Raw genomic sequence first — 16,555 nt, 5'->3', positions numbered from 1 at the left:
GCAGCAAGTTTGGTGTAAATTGCTCCAGGCATTTCAGAGTTATGCTGTCTGCTGAAAAACTATGTGCTGCTGCCTCACCCCTAGGGGGGCTAGGGGTGTCTTGCCCCCACAGTGTTTTTTCCTAGCCTGTAAGTCATATGTGTACCAAGTTTGTTGTAAATAGGTCCAGGCATTCGGGAGTTATGCTGTCTCCTGAAATACTCTGTGCTGCTGTCCCACCCCTAGGGGTGCTCGGGGTGTCTGACCCCCATGATGTTTGTTCCCAGCTTGTAAGGCATATGTGTACCAAGCTTGTTGTAAATTGGTGCTGGCATTCGGTAGTTATGCTGTCTCCTGAAATAATATGTGCTGCTGTCCCACCCCTGGGGGTGCTAGGGATGTCTAACCCCCACAGTGTTTGTTCCCAGCTTGTAAGTCAGATGTGTACCAAGTTTGGTGTAAATTGCTCCAGGCCTTCCACAGTTATGCTGTCTGCTGACATACTCTGTGCTGCTGTCCCACCCCTGGGGGTGCTAGGGGTGTCTAACCCCCACAGTGTTTGTTTCCAGAGTGTAAGGCATATGTGTACCAAGTTTGTTGTAAATTGCTGCAGGCATTCCAGAGTTATGCTGTCTGCTGACATACTCTGTGCTGCTGTCCCACCCCTGGGGGTGCTAGGGGTGTCTAACCCCCACAGTGTTTGTTTCCAGAGTGTAAGGCATATGTGTACCAAGTTTGTTGTAAATTGCTGCAGGCATTCCAGAGTTATGATGTCTGCTGACATACTCTGTGCTGCTGTCCCACCCCTAGGGGTGCTAGGGGTGACTGACCCCCACAGTGTTTGTTCCCAGATTGTAAGGCATATGTGTACCAATTTCTGAGTACATTGCTCCAGCAATTCCGGAGTTATGCTGTCTCCTGATATACTCTGTGCTGCTGCCCCCCCCCCCTTCCAAGGGTGCTAGGGATTTCTAATTGTTTTAGTTGCATCCGCCATGTTTTAATACACTTGTATATCAAATTTCACGATCTTCGCTTGTAAACTGGGGATGTGTGTAGAAATACAGACAGAAGGACAAATTTTCACTTTTATATAGTAGATGTCACAGTTATCCCATCCCTGGGACTGACCCACGCACTGTGGTCATCACCCTGTAATGTGAATTCTAACAGCAGTGTATCACAAATGGCCCAGGGCACACGTATAGTTTCACTAAAGGCAGAGCCTCTTCTAAGAAACGTAGGTGCCGTTATATAACTACAGCTACGCGCTGATCAAAGACTTACAGCAGCTCCCACACTCCGGGTAAGCGCGCAGATACTAATTTTATGCATTTCTGAAATGATGTCACTGATTCCTTCCTGTTTATTAAAAAAAAGGACCCAACACAAAAAGCGCTGACCAAAGGTAATACGGGTTGAACCCTCCATATCCAAGGTTCCGAAATGCGGAATATCCCAAAATAAGACATTTTTTGAGAGTGACTGAGATACTAAAATCTTTGCTTACTTATAGCTCACTGTGAACAAACTTTGTTTCATTCACAAAATTATGAAACATATTGTATAAAATAACCTTCCGGCTACGTATATTATGGGGGTCATTCCGAGTTGATCGCTCGCTAGCAGTTTTTAGCAGCCGTGCAAACGCATTGTCGCCGCCCACCGGGGAGTGTATTTTCGCTTTGCAGAAGTGCGAACGCCTGTGCAGCAGAGCGCCTGCAAAAACATTTTGTGCAAAACAATAACAGCCCTGTAGTTACTCTTCGTGTGCGTTGATTCTAACGTTGGAGGGTTGGCTTTTGACGTCACACACCCGCCCAGCGTCCGCCCAGCCACGCCTGCGTTTTCCCCGGAACGTTTTTCCAAACACTCCCTGAAAACGGTCAGTTGACACCCAGAAACGACCCCTTCCTGTCAATCTTCTTGCGTTGTGCCGTTCGACTTAAAGCTTCGCTAGAACCTGTGTAAAACCACAAAGGTCTTTGTACCCATACGTCGCACGTGCGCATTGCGGTGCATACGCATGTGCAGAAATGCCGATTTTTAGCCTGATTGCTGCGCTGCGAACAACAGCAGCTAGCGATCAAGTCGGAATGACCCCCTATGTGTATATGAAACATAGATGTATTTTGTGATTAGACTTGAGTCCCATCCTCAGATCTCTCACTATGGTGCAAATATTCCAAACTATTGAAAAGTCCAATATCCTGTATACATGTAAATCCACAAGTATGTTATTCCGTACCAAGCGTTACATTTACTAAAGCTTCTAAAACATACAAATACTGGCGTAGCCATAACAACCAATCACAGTGTGGCATTTCTTTATTGCATTCTATAAAATGTTAGACAGAATCTTTTCGGTTGCTATGGGCAACACACCACTTGTCTGTTTTAGAAACTTTTGTAATTTGACCCCCAAATGCCTGTTGTGATGAATATCTATTCACGTTCGATCTAGTAGGTTTTAGATTTCACCATGAATCAATAGAGGGGGCTTATCAAGAACTACTGTACATGCCTTAGAGGTACTATTAACATGCCTTAGGGGTACTACTCATGTCTTAGGGTTACTATTAACATGTCAGGTATTCTACTCACATGTCTTAGGGGTACAACTCACATGTGTTAGAGGTGGAGTATGTATAGAGGTGGAGTATGTTCGGGATACTGATGTGCCTGGGATTTGAACCAGTTGCCTATGACATTGCAGTCGGACACTCTGTTCATTGAGCTACAGTATCTGCCCTTGCATAGAAAGCTAGAGAATTCCAAGCTGGAGAGTTCTAACTATTTGAAGCTTACCTTGTACTGTAGGGGTGATCAGCATTGCAGCTGCAAATTATACATTTGCGAACTGCCATACTTCACAAAGGGTCAGTGCGCGCCGGAAAAAGGGGTTTGGTCTTGCAAGGAAGGGGCGTGGTCACACAATAGTACCTCCATATTCAAATTATGAAACACAGTAGCACAATCTTATTCATATTACACCGCACGTAGTAGTGCTGCTCATTCACATAATGCCCCCAATAGTACTGCTGCATATACACATAAGGCCAACAGTAGTGCCACGTATACATACTGTATGTTGCCCACAGTAGTAGTGCCACTTATACAAATAATGCTCCCAGTAGTAGTGCCGCTAATACACATAATACCTACAGCTGTAGCACCCCTTATACATAATGCTCACAGTATGCCGTTTATACCAGTGACGTGCGGTGAGGTGAGGCAGAGCCTTTCATGTCATGCTAACATTTGCACCAGAGTTTTGACTATATAAAGTATATGAAAAATACACAGATATGTTAGAAATATCTTCTTTGCATTATTCTTATCATTTTTATAGTCAAAACTCTAAAGTAAAAAGTTTATGGCAGGTGAAGCAGTGCCTCACCTGCCTATCTTTTCCGCACATCTCTGATCAAAACGCAACAAATTTCCAGGAATTTATACTACTGCACCTGTGTATAATGCCCACATGTACCCTTTGGTTCATATATTGCGTGTAAATCTGGCTCCTGAGCCATTTAGCTCACCGCACATCCCTGATTTATACACATAATGCCCCCAGTAGTAGTGCCCCTTATACACATAATGCCCCCAGTAGTAGTGCTGCTTATACATAATGCCCATGGTAATAGTGCCGCTTATACACAGAATGCCCATAGTAGTAGTGCCGCTTATACACAGAATGCCCATAGTAGTAGTGCCGCTTATACACAAAATGCCCATAGTAGTAGTGCCGCTTATACATACTGTATATTGCCCACAGTAGTAGTGCCACTTATACACATAATGCTCCCAGTAGTAGTGCCGCTAATACACATAATACCTACAGCTGTAGCACCCCTTATACATAATGCTCACAGTATGCCGTTTATACCAGTGACGTGCGGTGAGGTGAGGCAGAGCCTTTCATGTCATGCTAACATTTGCACCAGAGTTTTGACTATATAAAGTATATGAAAAATACACAGATATGTTAGAAATATCTTCTTTGCATTATTCTTATCATTTTTATAGTCAAAACTCTGAAGTAAAAAGTTTATGGCAGGTGAAGCAGTGCCTCACCTGCCTATCTTTTCCGCACATCTCTGATCAAAACGCAGCAAATTTCCAGGAATTTATACTACTGCACCTGTGTATAATGCCCACATGTACCCTTTGGTTCATATATTGCGTGTAAATCTGGCTCCTGAGCCATTTAGCTCACCGCACATCCCTGATTTATACACATAATGCCCCCAGTAGTAGTGCCCCTTATACACATAATGCCCCCAGTAGTAGTGCTGCTTATACATAATGCCCATGGTAATAGTGCTGCTTATACACAGAATGCCCATAGTAGTAGTGCCGCTTATACACAGAATGCCCATAGTAGTAGTGCCGCTTATACACAAAATGCCCATAGTAGTAGTGCCGCTTATACATACTGTATATTGCCCACAGTAGTAGTGCCACTTATACAAATAATGCTCCCAGTAGTAGTGCCGCTAATACACATAATACCTACAGCTATAGCACCCCTTATACATAATGCTCACAGTATGCCGTTTAAACTAGTGACGTGCGGAGGGGTGAGGCAGAGCCTTTCATGTCATGCTAACATTTGCACCAGAGTTTTGACTGTATAAAGTATATGAAAAATACAAAGAATATGTTAGAAATATCTTCTTTGCATTATTGTAATCATTTTTATAGACAAAGCTCTGAAGTAAAAAGTCTATGGCAGGTGAAGCAGTGCCTCTTTTCCGCACATCTCTGATTAAAACTCACCAAATTTCCAGGAGTTTATACTACTGCACCTGTGTATAATGCCCACATGTACCCTTTGGTTCATATATTGCGTGTAAATCTGGCTCCTGAGCTATTTAGCTCACCGCACATCCCTGGTTTATACACATAATGCCCCCAGTAGTAGTGCCCCTTATACACATAATGCCCCCAGTAGTAGTGCTGCTTATACATAATGCCCATGATAATAGTGCCGCTTATACACAGAATGCCCATAGTAGTAGTGCCGCTTATACACAGAATGCCCATAGTAGTAGTGCCGCTTATACACAGAATGCCCATAGTAGTAGTGCCGCTTATACACAGAATGCCCATAGTAGTAGTGCCGCTTATAAATACTGTATATTGCCCACAGTAGTAGTGCCACTTAAACAAATAATGCTCCCAGTAGTAGTGCCGCTAATACACATAATACCTACAGCTGTAGCACCCCTTATACATAATGCTCACAGTATGCCGTTTAAACCAGTGACGTGCGGAGGGGTGAGGCAGAGCCTTTCATGTCATGCTAACATTTGCACCAGAGTTTTGACTGTATAAAGTATATGAAAAATACAAAGAATATGTTAGAAATATCTTCTTTGCATTATTGTAATCATTTTTATAGACAAAGCTCTGAAGTAAAAAGTATATGGCAGGTGAAGCAGTGCCTATTTTCCGCACATCTCTGATTAAAACTCACCAAATTTCCAGGAGTTTATACTACTGCACCTGTGTATAATGCCCACATGTACCCTTTGGTTCATATATTGCGTGTAAATCTGGCTCCTGAGCCATTTAGCTCACCGCACATCCCTGGTTTATACACATAATGCCCCCAGTAGTAGTGCCCCTTATACACATAATGCCCCCAGTAGTAGTGCTGCTTATACATAATGCCCATAGTAGTAGTGCCACTTATACACAGAATGCCCATAGCAGTAGTGCTGCTTATACAAATAATTTCCACAGAAGTAGTGCCGCTTATACACATATAGCCCACAGTAGTACCACCGCTTATACACATAATGCCCACAGTAGTAGTGCAGCTTATACATAATGCCCACAGTAGTGCCGCTTATATATTATGCCCCAAATATCATAACTAATGGGCATCATCATGCTGGGTGTGCCAGGGCATGCTGATTAAGGCCCAGATTTATCAAGCCTTGGAGAGTGATAAATTGCACGGTGATAAAGTACCAGTCAATCAGCTCCTAACTGTCATGTTGCAGGCTGTGTTTGAAAAATTACAGCTAGGAGCTGATTGGCTGGTAATTGATCATTGCAATTTATTAATCTCCAAGTCTTGATAAATCTGGGTTTAAGGGTCCAACAACTGTATAGATGTATCAATGCCAAATTGCAAAACTATCAAAATATATCTTAATAAGGTTCCACTGTAATCAGATCCGATTTCTGCAGTATGCAGCAGCTGCTTCTCCACAGTCTCTGCAAACTCACATTCACGCAAACTTAATATTCTTTGCACCAGTTTGTGAGACGTTTACAAACAGAGCTCCAAATAACAATAAATTGTTATCCAGCTCATATGCAGTACTATGGGGGTCATTCCGAGTTGTTCGCTCGCAAGCTGCTTTTAGCAGCTTTGCACACGCTAAGCCGCCGCCTACTGGGAGTGAATCTTAGCTTATCAAACTTGCGAACGAAAGATTCGCAAAATTGCGAAAAGACTTCTCTGTGCAGTTTCTGAGTAACTCGAGACTTACTCGGCATCTGCGATCAGTTCAGTGCTTGTCGCTCCTGGTTTGACGTCACAAACACACCCAGCGTTCACCCAGACACTCCCCCGTTTCTCCAGCCACTCCCACGTTTTTCCCAGAAACGGTAGCGTTTTTTCACACACACCCATAGAACGGCCAGTTTCCGCCCAGAAACACCCACTTCCTGTCAATCACATTACGATCACCAGAACGAGGAAAAAACCTTGTAATGCCGTGAGTAAAATTCCTAACTGCATAGCAAATTTACTTGGCGCAGTCGCACTGCGGACATTGTGCATGCGCACTAAGCGGAAAATCGCTGCGATGCGAAGAAATTTACAGAGCGAACAACTCGGAATGACCCCCTATATTTTTACATATTACTGAGTACTAATATACTGAGAGAAACAAAGTATCTGCTTATAAAGTACATGATCCATCCATCTCTTTTCACAATGAAAACAAACTTTGTCGTTGTCCGTTCTTCTGCTATAATAAGAGCCCATTCTGTTAATCACATGGTGCACATTTCTGGTAATTGTGCTGTAACCTGTGATGAAATATTCAGCGTTACACAACTGCTAGTGTCCTTGGGTAAGAAAGGAAATGCTGATTCATCCTTTATCAGCACTTCACAGTGAGTCAGCACCCCTGGGCCCCTCCAGCACTGGCTGCTGGCAGCTCACAATCCCGGACAAGCGTGTTTCATGTTCCCCTGTTTAAACTTACTGAAATGGACCCATATTGTTCAAACAATAACATTGATGTAGTTATATGGAACTGTGGGGCAGATGTATTAAGCCTAAAGAAGTGATAAAGAGGTGATAAGTGGAAGGTGATAACGCACCAGCCAATCATTAAGGGTTTGAAAAATAACAGGAGCTGATTGGCTGGTGCGTTATCACCTTCCACTTAACACTTCTTTATCACTTCTTCAGGCTTAATACATCTGCTGTATGTCTGTATAATTACACAATATAAGGGGAGATATACCACAATTTTGAGAGAGATAAAGAGGAGAGAGATAAAGTACCAACCAATCAGCTCCCAACTGTTATTTTTCAAACACAGCCTATAATATGGCAGTTAGGAGGCAATTGGTTGGTACTTTATCTCTCTCCACTGTATCTCTCCTCCATATATTTGTATTACAAAATGCTTATTGTGGAAATGAGCTTGGCCTTTCTGAGCGGTCTTTAGGACCCATCAGCGGCATGGCTACTTATTGTGGCATGTGACAGTAAGGTGCCAGATAATAAAATTACTAGTTTAAGCAAAGCTAGATCATCCACGGGCATCCCAGGGCACAGCGTGAAATAAAGGGCCAGATTACCATAACCCATTTGCTTACCTCCCAACATTTCTTAATCCGTGAGCGAGGCAACTGCGCAGAAAAGCCGCGCCCATTTCCGAAAAGGGGACATGTACTATGTGAAAGGGGTGTGGCTTCACTGGAGCCCCACCCCCGTTTTCCAGCACTGAGGGGGCATGCCCAGCACTCTGTGAGCTGCTGGCATGCACTCTCTTCCTCTGTCTCCCGTGAATAGATGCTGTGCGCAAGCGCAAAGCGTCTATTCACTGCCGCTCTGCTGAACCAAGCAGTGAGTGACAGGAGCCTCCCAACTGCCCCCCTCCCCCCCATCCCACCGCGGGTGGGACAGCAGCATACCTCCCAACTGTCCCGCTTTCAGCGGGACAGTCCCGCTATTCGGACCCTGTCCCGCTGTCCCACCCGCGGGCAGCAGTGTCCCGCGGGCGGGGGGGGGCAGTTGGGAGAGCCTTTGATCACCCGCTGCTCTGCAGAGCAGCCGGTGATCCCTGAATACATGCTGTGCGCACGCGCACGGCATGCATTCAGTGCTAGGAGGGCAGCGGGGGCTTCCCAGCTGCTCGGGGAGCACTGACCACGCCCCCAAAAGGCAGGAAAATGCCCCGTTTGTCAAGACCACGCCCACTTGGACGAGGCCACACCCCCTTTTCGGATCGGCGCGCGGCTACGCCGCGCGAGAGTCCCGACTTACTCAAGCCGAAAGTTGGGAGGTATGCAGCAGGACAGTCCCAAAAAATGGGACTGTCCCGTGAAAATCAGGACAGTTGGGAGGTATGCATTTGTATACTGTTTTTTTTGTTTTGTTTTTTGGTAGGAAGGATGTAGTAAGGGGGAGCCCATGTATAAATTGTTCTATACATGAAGGGCATTTATAAAAGGGCTTTTACAAACATAGGGGCATATTTATTAAATAATATTTGCGAGATATTCCCCCATAACGCTGGTTTATGGGGATGCATGCAAATATTAAGTAACGAGAAGAAAGCACAGCAGATATCTCAGATACCAGCCGCTGACCCATATTTCCGACCACAAAAGCAGCCCTCATAGGTATCTATGGGGACTGCTGAATTGTCTGAATAACGAAGCATTCTGGAGCTTGGCCCCGCCCACTAATCTATGCTGATACGCTACTTTTTAATGAAAATTCCCTACCCGACAGCCCACACTGATGCACGCGCAGGCCAAAGTCTGCGCAGTACACGTGCAAACTGCAATCCGGGAAGCAGTATCATAGCATCCGCTACCACTCTCCCATCTCTGTGTCAGGACAGACTCTTACCGGAGCCTGTGTCCCAGCAACAGATTTATACTAAAGTCACTTGAAAAGTTCAATATTCACTTTGTGATTTTAGGCCCTCATTTCGAGTTGATCGCATGTAGCAACTTTTTGCTGCTCATGCGATCAACTTGACGCCGCCTATGGGGGAGTGTATTTCTGCATAGCGGGGCCGCGATAGCTTGTGCAGCCCTGCTATGCTAAAAAAGTTTCCTGCAAAATAAGACAAGGGTCAGACTTACCTACCCTGTGCGGCGAATCCAGCGACGAAGGTCCCGAGATTGACGCCCTCCAAACGCCTGGACACGCCTGCGTTCGGATCTCCACGCCCGGAAAATGGTGAGTACGCCTCCCCGCTGTCGATCTTCTTGCGATCGTGTTAGCGATCACTTTCTTCTTTATTCTGGCTGCTGCCCAATGACACGCGTGCGCAGTGCGGCTGCCGCGCATGCACAGTTCCAACCCGTGCGCACCGCAGCGAAGAACCGCTGCGTGCGAACGGGTCGGAATGACCCCCTTAGTGGGTATCACATCCACACTGCATTTAAAATGTGGGATATGATAAATGAACCCCATAGTCACTCGCACTGTATGGTGCTCAGTAGAGTGCCATAACGACAGGACGTGAATTAAGCATTGATGGCAGAGGATCCGAGCAGGATACTAAAAAATAGCGTTACTTGCGACAAAAAAAACACCTTTTTTTCTAAATATTTGTCATTTTTTTCACATTATTTGCACACCTTTCTATAAAGCAGTAATTATATTCCTCCCTTTGCATTGCATTGTAATGCCTGAGCTCTTTGTACACAAACTGCGCTATTAATGAATGGGCGGCCTGCAGGACTGCAAAGAGGTTTCTTGCGGGCCATTCAATCACGACCACAAGCCATTGTCAGTTCTGTGAGCCACTGCAGACACTGTGCGCCATGTAGTGTAAGTGGGGGCGAGTTTACACCTCCCCAGCAGGCACAGGTACTTTGTTGCCATCCCAAGCTTGGTGCCCCTGTCGGAATGTGATTTGCAAATTTGAACAAATGTGGCTTAATGTTTTCTTTGTACTTTGTAAAATGACACAAATTGAGAAATAGATAGATAGATATGCAATGTGCATGTAACAAGATACATATTTTATGTCGGCAGTTATAATATAGACTGCATGTCGACATGTACTGTATGTCAGAGTATGTTAGCATGTTCAATGTCAACTTGTAATATGTCGACCCTAACCAGGTCCATAACATCAAGGTATATGTCAACATTTTCCATATGTTGACATCTTAGATGTCGACTTTTTAACCATGTCGATATCACTGCATTCAACATTCCGGTGTCGAGATAATGAATGTTGATTTTGTGAATGCAAAGCCATGTAACTAGGGAGGGAAGACAAGACAGGGCTGCTCAGTGCTGAATTATGGCCCTCATTCCGAGTTGTTCGCTCGGTATTTTTCATCGCATCGCAGTGAAAATCCGCTTAGTACGCATGCGCAATGTTCGCACTGCGACTGCGCCAAGTAACTTTACTATGAAGAAAGTATTTTTACTCACGGCTTTTTCTTCGCTCCGGCGATCGTAATGTGATTGACAGGAAATGGGTGTTACTGGGCGGAAACACGGCGTTTCAGGGGCGTGTGGCTGAAAACGCTACCGTTTCCGGAAAAAACGCAGGAGTGGCCGGAGAAACGGTGGGAGTGCCTGGGCGAACGCTGGGTGTGTTTGTGACGTCAACCAGGAACGACAAGCACTGAACTGATCGCACAGGCAGAGTAAGTCTGGAGCTACTCAGAAACTGCTAAGTAGTTAGTAATCGCAATATTGCGAATACATCGGTCGCAATTTTAAGAAGCTAAGATTCAATCCCAGTAGGCGGCGGCTTAGCGTGTGTAACTCTGCTAAATTCGCCTTGCGACCGATCAACTCGGAATGAGGGCCTATATTCCCTGATTTCCCTCATTTACTGGGAGATACAATTTTCCTCTAATCTATATTTCCAGCATTTTGTAACTACAAGTCCTAACTTGCTGACTGTGGCTTGCTGGAACTTATAGTTCCACAGCAGCTTGCTTGTTGCAGCAGCTTTATAGCAGTGCACTATATTGCTGTCACCTGCAGTTGGTTACAAATACTCTATATAACATAAGCACCAATGCTTTATAGAAAATAGAAATGCACTGTTTATGTGACAGACACTTCTTGTGAAATGTGCACTGCGCGCGCAGTCAGTATAACACTGCTGGAGCTGCGTTCGAAACTGAGGAGATTTGTGCCAACCGAGCCCCTGTAGCCGGTGACATCACCCTATGACGTAATTACAGGAGGCCCCCAGACAAGCCAGGAAGCTGGCAGAGTACAAGGAAGAAGAGTCTGGGCTGATATGTATCTGTCTCCCCGGCTGGGGTGAGTCTGCGAGGGGTTTATCCGGGGACTGTCCTGTGCTAGAGAAGCTGCAGTAAGGGCAGTATGGGTCACTCACTTCCGGGTCTGCTGCCAGTAACCCTTGTGTGCCTGGCAGTTGTATTTTCAGCTGTCTTCTTGAAGGGAGTTATTATTGTACATGCAGCACCAGGAGCCTGCCTGCTGGAGGGGTATTATTGTACATGCAGAGCCAGGAGCCTGCTGCTGGAGGGTTATTATTGTACATGCAGAGCCAGGAGCCTGCCTGCTGGAGGGGTATTATTGTACATGCAGAGCCAGGAGCCTGCTGCTGGAGGGTTATTATTGTACATGCAGAGCCAGGAGCCTGCTGCTGGAGGGTTATTATTGTACATGCAGCACCAGGAGCCTGCTGCTGGAGGGTTATTATTGTACATGCAGAGCCAGGAGCCTGCTGCTGGAGGGTTATTATTGTACATGCAGCAGCAGGAGTCTGCTGCTGGAGGGTTATTATTGTACATGCAGCAGCAGGAGTCTGCTGCTGGAGGGTTATTATTGTACATGCAACACCAGGAGTCTGCTGCTGGAGGGTTATTATTGTACATGCAACACCAGGAGTCTGCTGCTGGAGGGTTATTATTGTACATGCAACACCAGGAGTCTGCTGCTGGAGGGTTATTATTGTACATGCAGCAGCAGGAGTCTGCTGCTGGAGGGTTATTATTGTACATGCAGCACCAGGAGTCTGCTGCTGGAGGGTTATTATTGTACATGCAACACCAGGAGTCTGCTGCTGGAGGGTTATTATTGTACATGCAACACCAGGAGTCTGCTGCTGGAGGGTTATTATTGTACATGCAACACCAGGAGTCTGCTGCTGGAGGGTTATTATTGTACATGCAACACCAGGAGTCTGCTGCTGGAGGGTTATTATTGTACATGCAACACCAGGAGTCTGCTGCTGGAGGGTTATTATTGTACATGCAGCAGCAGGAGTCTGCTGCTGGAGGGTTATTATTGTACATGCAGCAGCAGGAGTCTGCTGCTGGAGGGTTATTATTGTACATGCAGCAGCAGGAGTCTGCTGCTGGAGGGTTATTATTGTACATGCAGCAGCAGGAGTCTGCTGCTGGATGGTTATTATTGTACATGCAGCACCAGGAGTCTGCTGCTGGAGGGTTATTATTGTACATGCAGAGCCAGGAGCCTGCTGCTGCAGGGTTATTATTGTACATGCAGAGCCAGGAGTCTGCTGCTGGAGGGTTATTATTGTACATGCAACACCAGGAGTCTGCTGCTGGAGGGTTATTATTGTTAATGCAACACCAGGAGTCTGCTGCTGGAGGGTTATTATTGTACATGCAGCACCAGGAGCCTGCTGCTGGAGGGTTATTATTGTACATGCAGCACCAGGAGCCTGCTGCTGGAGGGTTATTATTGTACATGCAGCAGCAGGAGTCTGCTGCTGGAGGGTATTATTGTACATGCAGTGCCAGGAGCCTGCTGCTGGGGGGGTATTATTGTACATGCAGTGCCAGGAGCCTGCTGCTGGGGGGGTATTATTGTACATGCAGTGCCAGGAGCCTGCTGCTGGGGGGGTATTATTGTACATGCAGTGCCAGGAGCCTGCTGCTGGGGGGTATTATTGTACATGCAGTGCCAGGAGCCTGCTGCTGGGGGGTATTATTGTACATGCAGTGCCAGGAGCCTGCTGTTGGAGGGGTATTATTGTACATGCAGTGCCAGGAGCCTGCTGTTGGAGGGGTATTATTGTACATGCAGTGCCAGGAGCCTGCTGCTGGGGGGGGGTATTATTGTACATGCAGTGCCAGGAGCCTGCTGCTGGGGGGGTATTATTGTACATGCAGTGCCAGGAGCCTGCTGCTGGGGGGGTATTATTGTACATGCAGTGCCAGGAGCCTGCTGCTGGAGGGGTATTATTGTACATGCAGTGCCAGGAGCCTGCTGCTGGAGGGGTATTATTGTACATGCAGTGCCAGGAGCCTGCTGCTGGGGGGGGTATTATTGTACATGCAGTGCCAGGAGAAGGAGCGGGGGGTTGTTATTATGGGATATGCAGCGCCAGGAGCCTGCTGCTGGGGGGTTATTATTGCATATACAGTGCCAGGAGCCTGCTGCTGGGGGGGTATTATTGTACATGCAGTGCCAGGAGAAGGAGGGGAGGGGGGGGTTGTTATTATGGTATATGCAGCGCCAGGAGCCTGCTGCTGGGGGGTTAGTATTGCATATACAGTGCCAGGAGCCGGCAAGTGGTAGATTTATGTGTAGTCTGTTGGTAGGTTACTCTGCTGCACATGTTTCTTGTGTGTCAGTGTGTGATAAATATGCACTTCCTTGGTGTCTGGGTGGGATCACCAGTACAGTATGTGGTATGTTTAGTATTCTTGGTTTAAGTGCCATAAACGTCTCTCCTGGTATATTATTCATGGAACTTGCATACATATATGTGCTGAGTGTTCTATAAATGTGTTTATATAATGCTAGCTTGTATTTCTCTAACGTCCTAAGTGGATGCTGGGGACTCCGTCAGGACCATGGGGAATAGCGGCTCCGCAGGAGACAGGGCACAAAAATAAAGCTTTAGGATTAGGTGGTGTGTACTGGCTCCTCCCCCTATGACCCTCCTCCAAGCCTCAGTTAGGTTTTTGTGCCCGTCCGAGCAGGGTGCAATCTAGGTGGCTCTCCTAAAGAGCTGCTTAGAAAAAGTTTTTAGGTTTTTTATTTTCAGTGAGTCCTGCTGGCAACAGGCTCACTGCATCGAGGGACTTAGGGGAGAGAATTTCAACTCACTTGCGTGCAGGATGGATTGGATTCTTAGGCTACTGGACACCATTAGCTCCAGAGGGAGTCGGAACACAGGTCTCACCCTGGGGTTCGTCCCGGAGCCGCGCCGCCGACCCCCCTTACAGATGCTGAAGATTGAAGGTCCGGAAACAGGCGGCAGAAGGCTCTTCAGTCTTCATGAAGGTAGCGCACAGCACTGCAGCTGTGCGCCATTGTTGTCACACACTTCACACCAAGCGGTCACGGAGGGTGCAGGGCGCTGCTGGGGGCGCCCTGGGCAGCAATATTTAATACCTTTATGGCAAAAGAATACATCACATATAGCCATTGAGGCTATATGTATGTATTTAACCCATGCCAGATATCTAAAACTCCGGGAGAAAAGCCCGCCGAAATAGGGGGCGGGGCTTATTCTCCTCAGCACACAGCGCCATTTTCCTGCTCAGCTCCGCTGTGAGGAAGGCTCCCAGGACTCTCCCCTGCACTGCACTACAGAAACAGGGTAAAACAGAGAGGGGGGGCATTTTTTGGCGATATTTTGATATATTTAAGCTGCTATAAGGAACAACACTTATATAAGGTTGTTCCCATATATATTATAGCGCTTGGGTGTGTGCTGGCAAACTCTCCCTCTGTCTCCCCAAAGGGCTAGTGGGGTCCTGTCTTCGATAAGAGCATTCCCTGTGTGTCTGCTGTGTGTCGGTACGTGTGTGTCGACATGTATGAGGACGATGTTGGTGTGGAGGCAGAGCAATTGCCGATAATGGTGATGTCACCCCCCAGGGAGTCGACACCGGAATGGATGGCTTTGTTTATGGAATTACGTGATAATGTCAGCACATTACAAAAATCAGTTGACGACATGAGACGGCCGGCAAACCAGTTAGTACCTGCCCAGGCGTCTCAGACACCGTCAGGGGCTGTAAAGCGCCCTTTACCTCAGTCGGTCGACACAGACCCAGACACAGACACTGAATCTAGTGTCGACGGTGATGAAACAAACGTATTTTCAAGTAGGGCCACACATTATATGATCACGGCAATGAAGGAGGCTTTGCATATCTCTGATACTGCAAGTACCACAAAAAGGGGTATTATGTGGGGGGTGAAAAAACTACCTGTAGTTTTTCCTGAATCAGAGGAATTAAATGATGTATGTGATGAAGCGTGGGTTAACCCAGATAGAAAACTGCTAATTTCAAAAAAGTTATTAGCATTATACCCTTTCCCGCCAGAGGTTAGGGCGCGCTGGGAAACACCCCCTAGGGTGGATAAGGCGCTCACACGCTTATCAAAACAAGTGGCGTTACCGTCTCCTGATACGGCCGCCCTCAGGGATCCAGCTGATAGGAGACTGGAAACTACCCTAAAAAGTATATACACACATACTGGTGTTATACTGCGACCAGCCATCGCCTCAGCCTGGATGTGCAGTGCTGGGGTCGTCTGGTTGGATTCCCTGACTGAAAATATTGATACCCTGGATAGGGACAGTATTTTATTGACTATAGAGCAATTAAAGGATGCTTTCCTTTATATGCGAGATGCTCAGAGAGATATTTGCACTCTGGCATCGAGAGTAAATGCGATGTCCATATCTGCCAGAAGGAGTTTATGGACGCGACAGTGGTCAGGTGATGCGGATTCCAAACGACATATGGAAGTATTGCCGTATAAAGGGGAGGAATTATTTGGCGTCGGTCTATCGGATCTGGTGGCCACGGCAACTGCCGGAAAATCCACCTTTTTACCTCAGACCCCCTCCCAACAGAAAAAGACACCGTCTTTTCAGCCGCAGTCCTTTCGGTCCTATAAGAACAAGCGGACAAAAGGACAGTCATATCTGCCTCGGGGCAGAGGAAGGGGTAAGAGAGGGCAGCAAGCAGCCCCTGCCCTGGAACAGAAGCCCTCTCAGGGTTCTGCAAAGCCCTCAGCATGACGCTGGGGCCTTACAAGCGGACTCAGGAGCGGTGGGGGGTCGACTCAAGAATTTCAGCGCACAGTGGGCTTGCTCACAGGTGGACCCCTGGATCCTGCAGGTAGTATCTCAGGGTTACAGGTTGGAATTCGAGAAGTCTCCCCCTCGCAGGTTCCTAAAGTCTGCTTTGCCAACGTCTCCCTCAGACAGGGCGACGGTATTGGAAGCCATTCACAAGCTGTTTTCTCAGCAGGTGATAGTCAAGGTACCCCTCCTACAACAGGGAAAGGGGTATTACTCCACGCTATATTGTGGTACCGAAGCCGGACGGCTCGGTAAGACCTATTCTAAATCTGAAATCTTTG

At 46.8% G+C, this 16,555-nt stretch overlaps 1 protein-coding gene across 2 annotated transcripts in view; it reads left to right on the top strand.

Moving 5' to 3' along the window:
* BACH1 (BTB domain and CNC homolog 1) overlaps positions 1–16,555 on the top strand; it is a 95,895-nt gene that overhangs the window by 7,568 nt on the left and 71,772 nt on the right. Inside the window, exon 1 of one of the 2 annotated variants that reach the window (XM_063956431.1) lies at positions 11,352–11,491. The exons of the other annotated variant lie outside the window; for it this stretch is intronic. The gene's annotated coding sequence lies outside the window, so the exon portion shown is untranslated. Of the gene's footprint in view, positions 1–11,351; positions 11,492–16,555 lie in introns of those variants that run through there. 2 annotated transcript variants of the gene reach the window in all.

Source organism: Pseudophryne corroboree, chromosome 2, assembly GCF_028390025.1.
Source record: "Pseudophryne corroboree isolate aPseCor3 chromosome 2, aPseCor3.hap2, whole genome shotgun sequence".
NCBI lineage: Eukaryota > Metazoa > Chordata > Amphibia > Anura > Myobatrachidae > Pseudophryne > Pseudophryne corroboree.
The sequence above is the reverse complement of the archived record's forward strand: the minus strand, read 5'-3'. Positions and strand labels throughout refer to the sequence as shown.